This window comes from Diceros bicornis, chromosome 35 (genome assembly GCF_020826845.1).
Source record: "Diceros bicornis minor isolate mBicDic1 chromosome 35, mDicBic1.mat.cur, whole genome shotgun sequence".
Classification (NCBI taxonomy): domain Eukaryota; kingdom Metazoa; phylum Chordata; class Mammalia; order Perissodactyla; family Rhinocerotidae; genus Diceros; species Diceros bicornis.
The window spans coordinates 30,030,875-30,047,842 of NC_080774.1; the positions used below are offsets into that span (position 1 = coordinate 30,030,875).

The window sequence follows — 16,968 nt, forward strand, 5'->3', positions numbered from 1 at the left end:
CAGGGCCCAGTTTCAGTCCTGAGTAGTAAGTGGACCCAAGCCAGGCAGTAACCTCCTGAAACCACCAACCAATAACAATCACAAGACTAAAAGCAGAATGCTAACAGGACAGAGGGAGAGTGGCCACATCCAGGATGGAGTGTCCATCTTACAAGAGGCTGGGCCGGCCCCGTGGCTTAGCGGTTAAGTGCGCGCGCTCCGCTGCCGGCGGCCCGGGTTCGGATCCTGGGCGCGCACCGATGCACCGCTTCTCTGGCCATGCTGAGGCCGCGTCCCACATACAGCAACTAGAAGGATGTGCAGCTATGACATACAACTATCTACTGGGGCTTTGGGGGGAAAATAAATAAATAAATAAAATCTTAAAAAAAAAAAAAAACAAGTAGAGACACCTTGGACATCCACCCGAGTTTTTTTTTTTTTTTTTGTGAGGAAGATCAGCCCTGAGCTAACATCCATGCTAATCCTCCTCTTTTTGCTGAGGAAGACCAGCTCTGAGCTAACATCTATTGCCAATCCTCCTCCTTTTTCCCCCCAAAGCCCCGGTAGACAGTTGTATGTCATAGTTGCACATCCTTCTAGCTGGTGTATGTGGGACACGGCCTCAGCATGACCAGACAAGTGGTGCATCGGTGCACACCCGGGATCCGAACCCAGGCCGCCAGTAGCAGAGCGTCCGCAATTAACCGCTAAGCCATGGGGCCAGCCCTCCACCAGAGTTTTAATAATTTTTTATATAATTTTATTTATTTACTTTTTTTCCCCCAAAGCCCCAGTAGATAGTTGTATGTCATAGCTGCACATCCTTCTAGTTGCTTCCACCAGAGTTTTTAAAAAGCCATTTTTAAGGACAAAATTAGGGAACTGCTATAGGAAATATTACACTCTGGGGTCCTGTGCCCGAAAAGCCTCCAGGTGTGGCACTTTCCAAAGAAGAGGTCTCACCCGTCCAGCAGGTACCCTGAAGGGTATAAGAGAGGAGAGGCCAAGAGCTCAGACAGGGAATCAGACAGAGGGATCCACTCAGACTCAGGGAAGAAATGCTCACCGAGTTTCACTCTACTTTTTTTTTTTTTTTTTTTTTTTTATTTATTTTTCCCCTAAAGCCCCAGGCGATAGTTGTATGTCATAGTTGCACATTCTTCTAGTTGCTGTATGTGGGACGCGGCCTCAGCATGGCCGGAGAAGCAGTGCGTCTGTGCGCGCCCGGGATCCGAACCCGGGCCGCCTGCATCGGAGCGCACGCACTTAACCGCTAAGCCACAGGGCCGGCCCTCACTCTACTTTTAACATGGAGTCTCGGTGGCGCTGGCAGGATTGTTCAGCATTAAGGCACTGGGGTTAGAGACAGAAAACAAAATAAATAGCCACTTCTCTGCCCAGAGAAAGGGGTGGTGAAAACTAGGCCGCTGAGGAGGCAGCATAAAGAAAAACCCTGAAACAACCCAAATGCTCCCTGCCAGCGGGCCACATGATGAAGTGGGGGATGGCGCCCCCGTGGAACACTCCAAGTGGGGGACAGGAACGCAGGAACTGCAGCACACGCAGCACTCCGGTGAGTCTCCAAAGAGTGACTAGCACCCAGCTCCATGTACACAAAGGGCAGAGCTGTCCAAGGATGCAGACAAGTGCAGAGAAGCGACAAAGAAAAGCCAGGGAATCGTTAACCCACAATGCAGACAAGAGTGACTCCTGGAGGGAGGCGGGATGAGCCAGGGAGCAGCACAGGTGGGCGCCCTGGGGTCCTGGGGGCTGTTTCTTACATGGAGTGGGGAGCAAGGGTGTATGTTTCCCACTATTTATGTCCATATGTGTGCAAACGTAATTTACACCCTCTGGTTAAGACTCCTGTAAGTAACCTGGAGCACAATCTCCAAGTCTACTGAGGAAGCTAGCGTGCTCTGTGCAGAGGTCCCAAAGAGAGGTGAGAAGGACACAAGACCTTCCAGACACGGGGAGGAGCCGGGAGTTAAAGCTGTGAGACACTTGCTGAGCATCCCCTCACATCACCTGACCCACAGAGACCCCGCAAATAGAGCAGGGCCACACAGCCGGGCAACTATGGCAACAATGCCTGAACAAGGGCTTCAGAGGGTTCAGGCCCACAGGAGATGCCCAGAAAATACCACTCTGTCCTAACGAATAGAAAGCAACAGAAGCCAGGGCCGCTATACCTGGGAGGGCGGGTGGGCCTCACCCAACAGGAGGGAAATCCCAGGAATCCCCCCAAGGACTCCAAGGACTGGAGGAGAAGAATGGCGGAGTTAAAGCCACTCTAAGTCAAAATATCAAAGTCTAGAACACATCTCCCCTCTGCAGCCCTGCCCCCTCCAATTCGGAGTCCAATCAACCCTGAGTTATCTTTCCCAAGTCACCAGGGAGTGATCTCAAGTCACTCCCCTGCTTAAAGCTTTCAATGGATTCCCGATGCCTGGATAAAGTCCAAGCTCCGACCTGGCCTGCAGAGTGCTTCCCACAGGGGCCCCAGCCCAGCTCTCCACTTGGCCCCTTCCAGTCACACCTGAGAGCCCCCTCTTCTGTGAGGCAGCCCCTGCATTTCTCCCGCCACCCAATGTCAGCACTAGCCAGGCAGCTGCTTCCCTCCATGCACCTCCCCTTCTGCCCATGCCCTCCCCACTGCCTCCTAAGGTTAGGGACCCTGCGTACCACGAAGTCAGCAGCGAACCCAGCAGCCGTGGCAGGCGTGCACGGGGCGTGCAGCAGGCCCTCACACACGTTTATTAGGTGAGCGAAGGCCACCAGGAAGAAGCAGTGTTGAGAAGAGAGAAGGTGAAACAATAGAGGAGAGGAGAGAAGGTGGCGTGGAGAGGGGAACAATGAAGGAGAGAAGGCTGCCCGGCCCGCCCTGTCAGCAGCTCCATAACCGTTGTTGACATTCTTAAAAATTAGTAAGGACTCCCAAAGAACTTTTGTTTATGTGGCTTATATGTTACTATAGTAGATGTTACCATTCTGTTTATTGTATTAGAAAGACTGATAATTTAAAAAAAGATCAGACTTAGAATATGAATAATAAACCCATTTTATGTTAACATATCATTTTTTATGAAAAAAATTATTCCAAAAGAAAAAAATTTGTGGGCAGAGTGGCAGTGTTTTACATTTTTGCAAATCTCTTTAATGTCTGGCTTAATAGAAGTAGCTGGATTCTCACATCTGCTTCTGCCTTCATTCTGTTAGGATATGTGGTTTGATTTTTTTTTGTGAGGAAGATCAGCCTTAAGCTAACATCCATGCTAATCCTCCTCTTTTTGCTGAGGAAGACCAGCCCTGAGCTAACATCTACTGCCAATCCTCCTCCTTTTTTTTTTTCCCCCAAAGCCCCAGTAGATAGTTGTATGTCATAGCTGCACATCCTTCTAGTTGCTGTATGTGGGATGCGGCCTCAGCATGGCCGGACAAGCAGTGCGACGGTGCGCGCCCGGGATCCGAACCCAGGCCGCCAGTAGCGGAGCGCACGCACTTAACCGCTAAGTCACGGGGCCGGCCTGGGATACGTGGTTTTGATTGAAGTCTGTGAAGAAATTCGACCTTCCACAGATAGAAGGGAGTGGTACTTTAATAACCTTTTCAGATAATTGTGGCTCTTCATTGATATAACACTAAAACTCAACAAACGGTGGTTTCTTAAAAGTTGCAACATAGAATCTGAAATCATATGGGTGACTAATTCACATTTGGTTACATAAAAATCCACCGGCTACCCTGTACTCACCTCACCTCCGACTCTGTAACATCAAGCACAGGTCATTTGCAAAATACTGGTTCACTGAGTTAATCAGATCTTCCAAATGTTACCACATTTCACTATACAAGACGAAAAATAGCCACGTGTTAACATCACCGCTGATCTCAGAAGTCTTTAAGTCAGGCTCGCAGCGCAGGAAAAGTTTTCCAGAGTTCTCCTTTTCCCTTGAGGGCTCTTCTACTGGCAACAAATATCGTCAGTTGTTTTCCCTAAAGTGGCAAGGCTCACTTTGCTCATTTGAGAAAATGTCTCACAAATTCTCCAAGTCTGAATAAGCACACCTTGGCTGTCAGTCATTCTTTCAAGTAAAAATAATGTTCCATGAGAAAAAGCAGCTAGTTCAGCACACAGCCCACACAAACGTGAAGTGCTTCTCCTGGAGACAACCACCACACGTCAGCCTGCGGCAGAAGAGCCCCCTGTGCACTCTCCATTTCACCACACAGACGAATGCTCAAAAGCCGTGTGCTCCGGGCTCTAGAGGTACTCCTCAGTCATCTGCACTGCCTCCGGGGACACGCGGGAGTAAGACGGCCAGTCTTGGTCCCGAGCACCAACGGGCTGCTGTGGACCACAGGCAGGGCCACCCACCATCGCTTTGCACTATTGGTGCAGCGTCAACACGGAGACAAAGGCCAGTAACTTCTAAGTGTTATGAAAAGGGTCTTGGGGACGGCCAGCGGCTGCAAACCACTTTAAGAACGGCTGACAAGCATTATCTTAAATACCTCCACCAATCCACCTTACAGGCAAGGAAAATGAGGCACGGAGAGGTTAGGGTCTGGCACGTGCAGGAAACAGGCTTGACACCAGCGTTCTTTCCACAAAAGGACAGTTGTCCACCAAATGCTGAAATCCTGGGCAAAGGGCCTCCTGCCAAACGTGAGAGTAACAAATTTCAAACAAGTAAAAGGAAGTACCATTTCAAATGGCATCCGAGAATACTCTCAGAGGCAGGGCAGCAGAAACTATTAAGGGACCTCCAAAGGCCTATAACTTGCAGAGCCAGCAATGCTTGGAGACAGCAGCGCTAACCCAGGGAGGCAAGCCAGGCCTCTGCAGGCCGTGGGAGCCGGGCTAGGTGCTCCGAGGCAGAGGTGGCCAGAGGTGGTCAGAGGTGGTCAGCGGGTGGTGGGGGAAGGGTGCTACAGGAAGCAGGATGTGCATGCTGCCTGCTGGGGGCATGGAGTCAAAGTCCCCTCCTGCCCAAAGCAGCTAAGCCAGCCCTGCTGCCCTTATCAGCGTCAACACATGCATGGAATGTGGGACTTTGGAAACAATCCTCTCCCCTAGGCCTGCACCCCCCTGGGGCTCAGGGTCACCTACTACAGCCAAAGGACGACCCAAACCCAGTGCTGAACCCACCTGCGCCTGGAGCCTAGTGGCAGGGGAGAAAGGCACCTGCTGGGGACGGCCCAGGAGGTGTGGTTCAGCCCCTCCCCTCATCGGCCCTCAACCAAGAAACAGCCTCACATTGCCAAGAGAGAGGCCACTCCGCCTGTGTCCCCCACGCCACCACCGGCAGTGCCCACACTGAGAGAATACCGAAAGAAGGAAAAGGAGCCCAGCTCTGAGTTCCAGGGAATGCGCAGACCGTCCTCAACGGCTCTCCAGGGGGGCTCAGCAAGGCCACAAGTTCCCACAGGTAGAGATTCCAACACGCCAGAAGGGAAGGAGTCACGACTGGAAGGATAAGGATGGCCGAGAGTCCTCTCTGCCAGCCAGGTGGTCCTCTCCAGCTTACAGGGGACTACCCCCCACTCCAGGAACCAGACTCCCTGGCTTTGTCCAAGGAGCCATCCTACTACCTCACTCAAAAAGGAAATTTCAGCTGTCCTCCAGCCCAAACACTGCGGGAAGGAGCCCACACATACATGTTCAAGGCTTCCACATACATGTCAGGTTGTGCTTCTCTCACTCTCAGAACTTCTCTACCCACTTCCTAGCTGCGTGACTCGAGACTAATTACTTAACCTCTCTGAGCCACTTGTACGGTGGGGACTGGTAAATGATCGGGACTGCACAGGTATGTTCTGAGAATTAAATTCGGGTGTAAAACTTGTTCCACGAGGCCTAGCACAGGGTAAGAGGCCAAAAGTGAGTGCCTGGCCACTACTTTCCTAGCATTCTGTCAGAAACTCCGCAGAAACCATCCTCCTCCCAGTTTTCAAGCAAAGTTACCCTAGTGCCTGCCAGACAGAAACCATCGGCTTGCCTTCCGCCAAAGGGAAACACAATGAGGCCCCAGGGAGAGGTGGGGAGAAGAGACAGGAATCCACCCCCAGGACCACTCGCTCTCAAGACAGAACCCCTGGGTCCGTCTACCAAGATGTGCGCAGGCAGAACCGAGCTGAGGGAGGAGGTCACCCTGCCTACGCCCTCACACCACCCCCTCCTCCTCGACTACCCAGCCAAGACCACTCTCGGTCCCTCTAGGTCCCATCTCCTTCACTGCTCAAGCCCAGGCTGCGCTTCCTTCTCTGAAGGACAGCACTACCTCCCCAGGACACCAACCAGGACCATTCCAGACCACACCACACCTAGAGGCCTTACCACTCACCTCACCCGGCAAGCTGCCCAGAGCAGGCAGCGGCTGACTTAGGTCCTGTCTGCCCACAGATATGAGCTAAACCCCAGGACAGCCCCTTGTTCTGTCCCAGCAAAGGGGGCTGGTCCAGGACAGCCAGGCCTTACCTGAAGCTCTGCCTCCAGTGCCCCTTCACAGCCCTCCTCCCACTCTGCCTCCTGGCCCCTGGTTTGTGGCCCCCTCACACACCCTACCCAGATAACAGCCCAGGAAATCAGCCTCAGGAACCAATCTCCCTCCCTCAGGGACCTTGAAGTCAAAGAGAAAAATTAGTGACACAGGTCCCACAGGAGTCCCCAGCTGTGGCCACAGCAGGCTTGTTAGAAAGCCCCAAGGAACCCAAATGTCACTATGGCAGTCCCTGCCAGGGCACAGAAGCCAACAAGGGCCCAAGAATGCATCCAAGAAAACAGGAGAGGTAGACTCAAGGCCAAGCAGGACCAAAAGTCAAGGGCAGCAGGCGGCTCCCCAGGGACCTCCTAGGAGACGCCCCCTTGGTGTACACCAGGCTGGGGTCCCTCCCACTGCCACCCAGATAAGGGGACCATGGAAAGGGTGAGCCTCCTCTGTGCCCGGTGCTTCTCCAAGACCCTGGTAACTAACAGAGAATCAGCCTGCCTTGTTTTGTCAATTCCATCCCTGAGCTGTCAGAGTAACGCAGTTCACGACCACCCCAGATCGTACGCACTGGTCTGTTAGGACCCACCAGAGTAACGCAGTTCATGACCAGCCCAGATCGTACGCGCTGGTCTGTTAGGACCCACCAGAGTAACGCAGTTCACGACCAGCCCAGATCGTACGCGCTGGTCTGTTAGGACCCACCAGAGTAACGCAGTTCACGACCACCCCAGGTCGGACGTGCTGGTCTGTTAGGACCCACCAGAGTAAAGCAGTTCACGACCACCCCAGGTCGGACGCGCTGGTCTATTAGGACTCATCATTTGCTTGCTTCTATTATCCACAAAGACTTTTCATCTGCTAAAGCAGTGGCTCTCAAACTTGCTGTACATCAGATTCATTCCAAAAGCTTTAGGAAATGTGGATGCCTAGGCCCACTCAAGAGATGGGTTGGGGCAGCCTCCGCCAGCTCCCAGGTGATCCTGACATGCAGAGTTGAGAACCAGGGCACCAGCAGGCAGGCCTCTGCCAGGCAGCACGGGTACAGCACACACTCAACGGGTCAGTGTGTAGCTCATGCTCATCACCGAGAAAAGTTCCACTGTGTCCACACAGGGCAGGCCACTGAGGCCCCAGGCCCCACCTACACGGCCTGTAACCAGGCTGATGAAGAGGACAAGGGAACTCAGATGCAGTGTGCTGATGGGAGCAGCCCCTCCACCCACATGTGTGTGGGGAGGGGTACTATTCTAAAGGCACTGGAGCAGCCCCTCCCCATACTCACCTAGAGAACCCACCCACCCAGAGGTACTGCTGGGAAAGAAGCCTGAGGCCAAGGCAGCCTGGAACGCATGGGACAAGTCTGCACAGCGGCCCCGCCCGTGCCAGAACCAGCAGCCCTTCCATCTCCACAAGAGGCCAACTCCCCACCTGGAAGTGCCCCCTAGCCAAGCCCAAGCCCCATCCCCATCTGTCCTTAGTGGCCCTTGGCATTCCCAGGAAAGGGCCAGGGAAAGCTGGCAGGACAGCCTGAGGAGACGGGGCCACCTGTCTTTCCACACCCAACTCTCTCTCCTCACCCACAACCCCCATGCTCAGACAGGAAGCAGGCGCCCACTAGTGCTACTCCCTCACAAGCAGCAGCAAGGCTCCACGGCCAGGAGGCAGCTGGCTGCCCCATTGGCTCTCAGGGCAGAAGCACCTGCTCTAACCCCAAGGCAGCACTCCACCTTCCCTCCACCCACATGGCACATTACCCCAAAACACAAGAAACCGGCACAGTCAGAAGGAGGGGCTCCAAACCCCTTCCCAACTGCCCCAGGCAGTCTCTTAGGGGCACTCTCCCCACTTGGTTGGGCCACACCCTCCCAGGTGGCACTCCCCAGCAGGGGTGCCCCAGCCCCAGCCCTTCCCTCTGGACTGCCCCTTCCCTCTGGACTGCAGCAGGGCCTGGAGTCAGCTCCAGGCTTTCCCTTCCTTATCAAGCTCGCTGGGGGCCCACACAACCCCCACCCCCACCCGCTTTTCTTGCTTTGCCACTCCCAGCTCAAACTGGGCTCCAGGCGAGCCTGCAGTCCCTCTCAGAGCCCTCCCCCAGCCCAGGTCCCTAACCCTTAGGGCAAGGCCCCTCCCAGCAGGAAGCACAGCCTGGAGGTGCCAGGCAGAGTCAAACTGGCTGGGCTGGTTCGGAAGCCCCTAACTAGGAGCCAGGATCATCTTGGGGAGGGGGCTCTCTGTTCTGCCCCTCCCTGCTAGGATCTCAGACCCCACCAGCCTCTGCACTACATGTATCTGAAGTCAAAGGCATTTACCCTCCAGCCCCAGCCCAACCAGTTGCTTACTTGCACCCCAGCAATTTAACCTCCTGAGTCTCATTCCCCATCTGTAAGAGGAGACTGACTATCCGGTGCTGAATTAGAAGGATTCCTAGAAAACGCACCAGTACAGCTATTCCCGGCCTTATGGCCCACCACTTGTTGGCAAGCCTGTGAGCGCCAGAGGGCAGAGACCAGCACAATTCAGTCTAGCCACAGGGGCTGGGCACCACATTTGTGCTCAGAAACTGTTGTCCAATAAAAAGCTAGTGAAAGAGCCTCAAAGCTGCCTGGCACGCAGTGGGTGCTCCTGAGCTAGCCCTTCAGAACACACAGCATCTGCAGGATCACACTCCTGTCACTGCTCTCCTGACTGCCCCCCAGCCACACTCCACACTGCCACTGGCTTTCCAAAGCTGAACGAACGCACTCCCCATGAAAACCCCTCTCCTGCAGCCAACCTGAACTCAGCAGGGCATCCAGGGCTCTCCTGCAGCCCAGCCCAGCGCCAGCCCCTCCCTCCGTGCCTCGCAGCCACCATCCCCATGGTGCCCTCTGCGCTGCACTTGTCACCATGCCAGCCCTTATCGGCCCATCTTACAATCGTTTGTTTGCTTGTCTATCTTCTCCAGGCTGAGCTCTGGAGGGCAGTGATACGTGAACATGAACTCAAGTTCTGTTCCCATTTTAGAAACCGGGACACTGAGGCTCAGAGAGTCAATCACTGTCCAAGGTCACATGGAAAGTAAACGGCAGAACCAGGGTAGCCCTCCAGACTTTCTACGTACAGCTCCCTCTCACTGCCCTGCAGGAGTCTGTCCTCAGCCAGGCTCCAAAGGCCGGGGGGGGGGGGGGGGGGGACGACACCTGATTTGCTGTTTCTTCTTGAAGGTGAATGCCTCCCAGGTGGCAGGCGCAGACAGGAAGAAGAGCCCCCACCCTCCTAGTGATCAGGTCCCAGGGGCAGTGGCCCTCAGCCCCCGTGGGCAAGGCAAGCAAGCAATGGGGTGGGGCTGACTGCTGGAGGCCAACAGGCCAAGCAAAAGGGCAGAGCCACACGTCCCCTGGGTAAACTGAACTTTATTCCTTCCTCACTCCTCTGACTCTCCAGAACTGCCCAGCCAGCCCTTCTTTGGGGGCTAGCTGCTGATTAAAAGCACTGCCCCCACCCCCAGATCTGACCCTGGCAGACAATAAGGACTCTGGGAAGGCAGCAGGTCTGTCAGCTCAATAATGCAAAACTCTGTTGCTCTAGCAGAGTCCACGACAGCTGACTTCAAGTGGATCGGAGGCTGTGCTTATTAACAAAATGAGAAATCTGATCTATGGAAAGAAAACACTACGTGAAGACTAATCCAGGACTGCAGCTTGTGGAGAAGGCTGGGCTGCTGGCCAAGACCAGGGAGTAAGAACAGGATCGTGCCTACCTGTCCCCGGAGCAGGTACCGCGCAGCAGGACAGAACGCATCACCTCTGCCCCACCTGCGCCTCCTCTCCTCCTTCCAGCAATCATTTCAGTTTTGCTTTAATTAAAGGCCTGACTCCCTCAGGCTGCTTCTTCCTCTACGCAGAGCCAGCAACCAGAGGGAGATTTTTTCTTTTCAGGAATTGCTTGTAAAAGCGGAGTGACTAATCTACAAGTCCCAACAACTGGCAGGGAAACACTGCAGGGAGAAATTCTGGGCACACACCAACACTCAAGTCAAACGGCCAGAGAAGCTGTGCAACAGGCGCTCAGTAACACTCCAAAACTGGCCTGCAGCAAGCCAGGGGGCAAAGGAAAGCAGACCAACCCAGCAGTTCTGACCCCAAAGGCAGGCGGGCAGGCAGTTGGGGAGCCCCCTCCCAACCTTTAGTCTACTGCCTGCCCACGGGACCTAGAGATTTTCACAATAAACCCAACTGCACAGGACCAAAGGTTCACTCACAGGCAGGGTGACCTACTCCAGCGCCAAAGGGCTCAATATGACCCCCAAGTATCAGCCTCCCATCCCCCCCAACCCTTGGTGCTAAGAGTCCGCTAAACCAGCAACCTCCCCACACAGCTTTGTCTCTAGAGGCCAGCCTGAAACTGGCCCATCTGCTTTTTTTCAGACCATTCCAGCAACCCTGCTCTACTAAGTGTACACTCTCTCCTTGAGCCAGGGCTACAGACTGGCCACATGGCCTGTGCTCCTGAAAATGTCTGCTAAAAGACCCAGGGAGTCCAGACGCTGGTAGATGGGAAGAGAGGAAAAGAAGTAAAGCAGGAGCCAGGAAGCAATAAATGCCAGCTCCAGAGAGGTCCTGGGTTTGGGTGTCCCAGCCCCATCCCTCCATCTGGGGTCCCTGGAGAACAGCTCCAAGTTCAGCCTAGAAGCCCTGGAGGCCCCTCCACTACCTGCCAGCTCTCCCCCTCCCCCCAGCGCAAGAGGCACAGCAATTCCCAGATCAGTCAACAATCCACCGCCACAGGATTCCTACGGGCAAGGCTCTGCCCTTCCCCCCCCACATATGTCAGAGGGGTGGCCTCCCTGGGTTACACCCCTCCTGCTGTTGCAGGGGGGAGCCGGGAACCTAGCTTTCCAGATGTGCTTAGCAACTCCTACTAGAAAAGACACTTGGAGGTGGAAGGAATAGAAGAAGACATGGATAAATAATTTTAAAATCGTTCCAGCCCATCCGGATCAGCACTGGGCTCCCTTCCCCAGGCAGTCCCACGCTGTTCTGGGTGGGGCCGCTGGGAGCATTATCTGGTCTCCTTCCCTCCTCTCCATAAGTCACTGCCCCCCAGGGAGACGCATCCCCGCCTCTCCCCGCCCCGCTACCAGCTAGGCCTGTGCGAATACGAACCATCTTGGTAGATAAACAGAGAGTGACAAGCTGGGGCCCTTCAGCCCCCTCCCTCTGCCAGCCAGTCCCCTCCCTCTGCCAGCCAGTCCCCTCCCCCTGCCAGCCGACCCCCTCCCCCAAGCCCATCTCTCTTCCTGCCAAGCGGCTGCCTACAGAAGTCTGGGGGCAGGGCAGCAAGCCCACCAGGCGCAGGGCCTGGCCCTCTGGGAGCGGCCCCACCAGGCCTGCCCCTGCCCAGGCCGGTCTTCCTGCGGGAAGGGAGCAAGGGAAAAGGACCGCAGACGGCGCAACGCCGCAGTTCTGGAAATAGCAAAATGCCCCCGCGAGGGGCGGCCGCGGACGCAGGGCCGTTTGCATAATGGGAGCCCGCCCGCCTGTCAGGCAGCGCAGCTCGCCCGACGCTGTTCGGATTAGATTGCTAATGAAAAGGCACAAAGAGCCGGAGCCCGCTCGCCCGCGGATCCCCGCTTCGCAGACCCGCGGCCTGGGCCGGCGCGGCCCTGGGGGCTTTGTGCCGGGGTCCCCCGCCGCCCGCGCCCCACCGGGCACCCGGGCCACAAAGCCGGGCGGGCTGCGCGCGGGCCGGGGGTCCCGCGTGCACACCAGCCCAGCCGCGCGGACGCGCGCGCCCCTCCCACGCGCGCAGCCCCACGTCGCCCGGGCGCGCGCCCGCCCACGCCCCTCTCCCCGGGGGCGCGCCCGCCCGCGCCCCCTCCGCCTCCGACTGCCCCTCACCTCGTGTGCGTCGGCGGCGGCGCTCCGCCCGCCGGCCGGTCGGCCCTGCCCGTGGCCCCTCGTCCTCGGCTCCTGGCCCGCGCCGCCCGCGCCCGCGCCCGCCCCGTCCGCCCGCCGCCGGCCCGGCTCGGCTCCCCGCCCAGCGCGCCCCGAGCGCCGCTCACAGCCGCCCGCCCGGCGCCATCTTGGAAGCTTGTGACGTCGGCGCCGCCCGCTCACCCCTGACCCACATCTGAATGGGCGAGCGGTGGGGCGGGGCCTGAGGGGCGGGGCCGGGCGGGCGAGAGGTCTGAGCGCTGGGCGGGGCGGGCGGCCGCTGGACGGCGCCGTGGGGGAGGGGCGCGCGGAAGGAGCCCGAGACCCCGACCGTGGGCGCCCCGCCGGACCCCGAGTCTAGGTGCGGAGGTGCGACCGCGACCTCGACCCCACAACATCCGGACCGCACACTCCCCAGGAAGGGGACTCTGGTCCTCCCGACAGGCACACGCCCGGCTCCCACACTCAGAGCTGACCCCCTTTGAGCCGGACCCTAATCCCCCATCAGGCACACCTAGCAGCCTGCGCCTCACCTCCAGGATTCCTTCGCACCGCGCTCCGTGCTGCCCGCAGCGCCCCAGCGTCAAAGGCGCAGCCCCCAGGGGTTGCAGGCGGCGTGGTCTGGCCTACCGGAGAGGCCCGGGCGTTGGGGTCCGGAGGAGAAGGGGAGCCCCTTACTCCTGACTCCAGCGCCCCCTTGGGGACCCCGCGCCCGTAGCCCCACGGGCTCGCCCTACCTGCTCAGAGGGTGCGGAGGGCGCGAGCACGCCGTGCTCAGCCAGCCCCTTCCGGTGACCGCAGCCCCTCGCAGGCCCATGGGGTCAAGCGTGGAGCCTAAGTTGTACTGGCCAGACCCAGTCTCATTCATATGGCCTTCGGAGGAGCTGGAGCTGGCGGTGAGCCGGGGCCACTTCTCTAGGGAGTTACTTAATGTATTTCTTTCTACTTTGCTTTGTTTTTTTTGTGTGTGAGGAAAATCAGCCCTGAGCTAACATCTGTGCTAATCCTCCTCTTTTTGCTGAGGATGACGGGCTCTGAGGTAATATCTATTGCCAATCCTCCTCCTTTTTTTCCCCCAAAGCCCCACTAGATAGTTGTATGTCATAGTTGCACATCCGTCCAGCTGCTGTATGTGGGACACGAACTCAGCGTGGCAGAACCCGCACGTCGGTGTGCGTCTGGATCCGAACCCGGGCTGCCAGTAGCAGAGCGCGCACACTTAACCGCTAAGCCATGGGGCTGGCCCTATTTCTTTTCTACTTTGAACGCCAAACAAAGGAACACGCCACTGTCAAAGTCTGAGAGGAACCCAGATTTGCCATGCAGGGCAGTTGTGCCCCAGCGCAGTCCAGGTTGAAAACCAATTCAGTGAGCCCTCAGGAAGGATGGCTATGTAACTGTTCCTTCCAAAGTAATGGATAAATTTAATGCAGTCGTAATGGGACATTTCTCAGATTTAACAAAATTCTAAGTTCACCTGGAAGAATAAATAGCCAAAACCAACTCTCATTTGCCCCCTTGGGAACAAAAGAAGGAATGAGGATGGTTGCCCTAACAGATAATAAAACAAATTATAAAGCTACTGCAGTCAATTCAGTGCGGTACAGACCAAGAAACAGAATAGAAAGCCCAGAAACAGATCCTACAAATGATAAGAACATAAGTGAAAAAGGAAATATCAAACATCGGTGAAGAAGAAAAGGGACACCACAAGTAGAGCTCCATAGAGGGCTCACTATTTGAAGAAACTACTAAAAAAAAAAATGTCAGTGCTCTACTAACCAAAGGCATGCAAATTACAACTACAAGATGATGGGATTTTTTTGTTTTTTTTACCAAATCAGAAATCAGTTTCAAATAATAACCTTTAAACACAAGCAGGGGTCTGCTGGGTAATCACTCTCATATACTGTTGGGAGCATATAAATTGCCTCTAATTCCTAAATATGAATTTGACAGTATGAGCTAAAAATAAAAATCTTTCAAAATGACAGAGATTGGATTGGTGGTTACCAGGGGGGAAGGGGGGAGGGAGAAGGGTGAAAGGGATAATTCGGGACATGTGCGTGGTGATGGGTTGTAATTAGTATTTTGGTGGTGAACATGATGTAATCTATGCAGAAATAGAAGTACAATGATGTACACCTGAAATGTTTACAATGTTATAAACCAATGTTACTGCAATAAACAAAAAATTAAAAAAAAAAAAATCTTTTAAAATGATCATACCCGCCTGGACCAGTAGTAATTCATCTTCTGGGATCCTCTTCTAAAGAAATTAACCGTATTTGCAGACTGTATGCTTCATTATCTCTCTCTCTAACCAAACAGTCACTTGTTTCATCTACGTTTGAAAATTAATGTACAATCATATTTTTTCAAGTGTCATTTGTAATAATGAAAAAATCATACACAAAGTAAATGTCTGACAATAGGGGATTGGTTAAATAGTCCACACAATAGAATGTTAAGCAGTCACTACAAATGGTGTTTATAAGGGCGTTTTATGATCTGGAAATGTGCAAACAATATTAAAAAAATGAGCAAACCACAAATTTGTATGTACTGGATGCGTGCAAAATAATGATCTAAGGGGAAGCAAATGAAGGAAACACATCGAAATAACTACAGAGGTCTCTCTAGGGGTTGGGATTTTTCTTCATACACATATATTTTAGTGTATGTTTTACTACAAAAGTAACATTTCTGATTGGAGCAATTCTACCTATACTGAAATACATTTTTAAAATGTTACTAATTCTCCCCCCCTCTGACTTCTATCTGTTCTCTGAAGTAACATTAACATGTATCTTCACTTCCTTCCCTGAGATCTTACTTTTTTGGAAAAATGAAATAATATGCTGTATAAACCATAAGTCACTATAAAACTTACACTACATTTGCTCTTTGTCCCCTAAGAATCTATCACAGACATCTTTCTAGTTCATGTCCATAATTCATCCTTTAATAGCTGACAAAGATTGCAGAGTATGGGGGTTTCATGAACGCTTCCCTTAATTATGGCTAGTTCAGGTTATTTACAGTTTGGTACTATTAAAATTTTTTTAAAGCCCTGGGATATATATCTTTGCATCCTCCTGCCTTTACTTGTGTAGAAGAGTTTTCTAGAAGTAGAAGCTATGGGTTAAATGTTATGTGGGCGTTTTCAATTTTAATAGGTTTGCCAGGCTACTTCCCCAAGGTTGTGTAGTAACTCATGTCCTGTGGGTGAGTTTTTATATTTTCTGCTTCTTTAACTTTCCTGAATATTCCAAGTTTTCTATACTTAGTACATATTTCTTTTAAAATCAGAAAGAAAAAAAAAAGTCCAAGGGGGAAAAAAGACAAGATTTCTAAATTGCGATGAGCTAGACTCTCACTGTCTCTGTCCTGGTTACTAGGCAGCCTTGGATGGTCTCCCCACCTCCAGTGTCCACTCACAAGCCTATTTCCTGCCAAGCACTTTATAAAATCCAAGCATGGTTACTCTCCTGCTTCTAGTGCAATATTACATAAGCACCTAAAAACTTGGGGGAAATTTTTGGTATAATATTAAGTGAAAATAGCAGATTTCAAAATTTGGTTCTCACCAACGGCAACACTGTAAAACTATATTTGGGTGGAAGGCAATATGGAAATATAAAAAAGAGAACCATTGAGAATTAGGTGTATTTTGCGTCCCAACTCGCTCTGGATTCTCTGTGTCTAGTACAGGACCTAACACCTCTGAGCACATTTCCTCATCAGTCATTTGGGAGTAATAAAGGCACTTGCCCGCAGGGCTCTCGGGAGGGTGGAGTGAGATGGAGTGAGATGAGGCAGGTGGGATACAGAACCAGGCTCCGGCGAGCCCTGGGTAAGGGAACTGTGGTTGTTATGTCCTGGAGGATGATCAAGTAAGGATGGTGGAGCTGAGTCATTACTTTTACCATCATCTTTTCTTAACAAAAAAAGAAAACAAGTATACAAAATATCGCAAAAGGGTAAATCCCAGCTTCTTAACAGCACAGCCAGATTTAACAAGTAAAAAATACAGGATGCCCAGTTAAATTTGAATTTCAGGCAAGCAATCAATAATATTTTAGTATAGGGCCGGCCCTGTGGATTAGCGGTTAAGTGCGCGCGCTCTGCTGCTGGCGGCCCGGGTTCGGATCCCGGGCGGGCACCGATGCACCACTTGTCCGGCCATGCTGAGGCCACATCCCACATGCAGCAACTAGAAGGATGTGCAGCTATGACATACAACTATCTACTGGGGCTTTGGGGGAAAAATAAATAAATAAATAAAATTATAAAAAAAAATATTTTAGTGTAAGTTATGTCCATACAAGATCACATCTCCCCTCCCCCCATCCCAAGCTCAAGCCACGTTGGAAAACTCCCTGTTCCTTGTAGATGCCACGACTTCTTCTCCCACTTCTGGGCATTAGCACTCAGGGAGCCTCCTGCCCGGCCCACCCTTCCTCCTTTTCTCCACCTCTGCTTGGCAAACTCCTCCTTGGCTCAGACACCCTCTCCTTCAGGAAGTCTCCCCTGATCCCTGGCTGCTCACCCTTGTGCAGTCCTGATGCTGCCAC

The 16,968-nt window shown here is 53.4% G+C and overlaps 1 protein-coding gene across 4 annotated transcripts in view; it reads right to left on the bottom strand.

Annotated features, from left to right (window-relative positions):
• Positions 1-16,968, bottom strand: part of HIC2 (HIC ZBTB transcriptional repressor 2) — a 31,665-nt gene that overhangs the window by 12,127 nt on the left and 2,570 nt on the right. Inside the window, exons 1-2 of one of the 4 annotated variants that reach the window (XM_058532021.1) lie at positions 12,356-12,452; positions 3,737-4,642 (exon numbers count right to left, since the gene is read on the bottom strand). The exons of 1 other annotated variant lie outside the window; for it this stretch is intronic. The gene's annotated coding sequence lies outside the window, so the exon portion shown is untranslated. Of the gene's footprint in view, positions 1-3,736; positions 4,643-12,355; positions 12,454-16,968 lie in introns of those variants that run through there. 2 more of the 4 variants (XM_058532023.1, XM_058532020.1) reach the window with 2 other exon arrangements.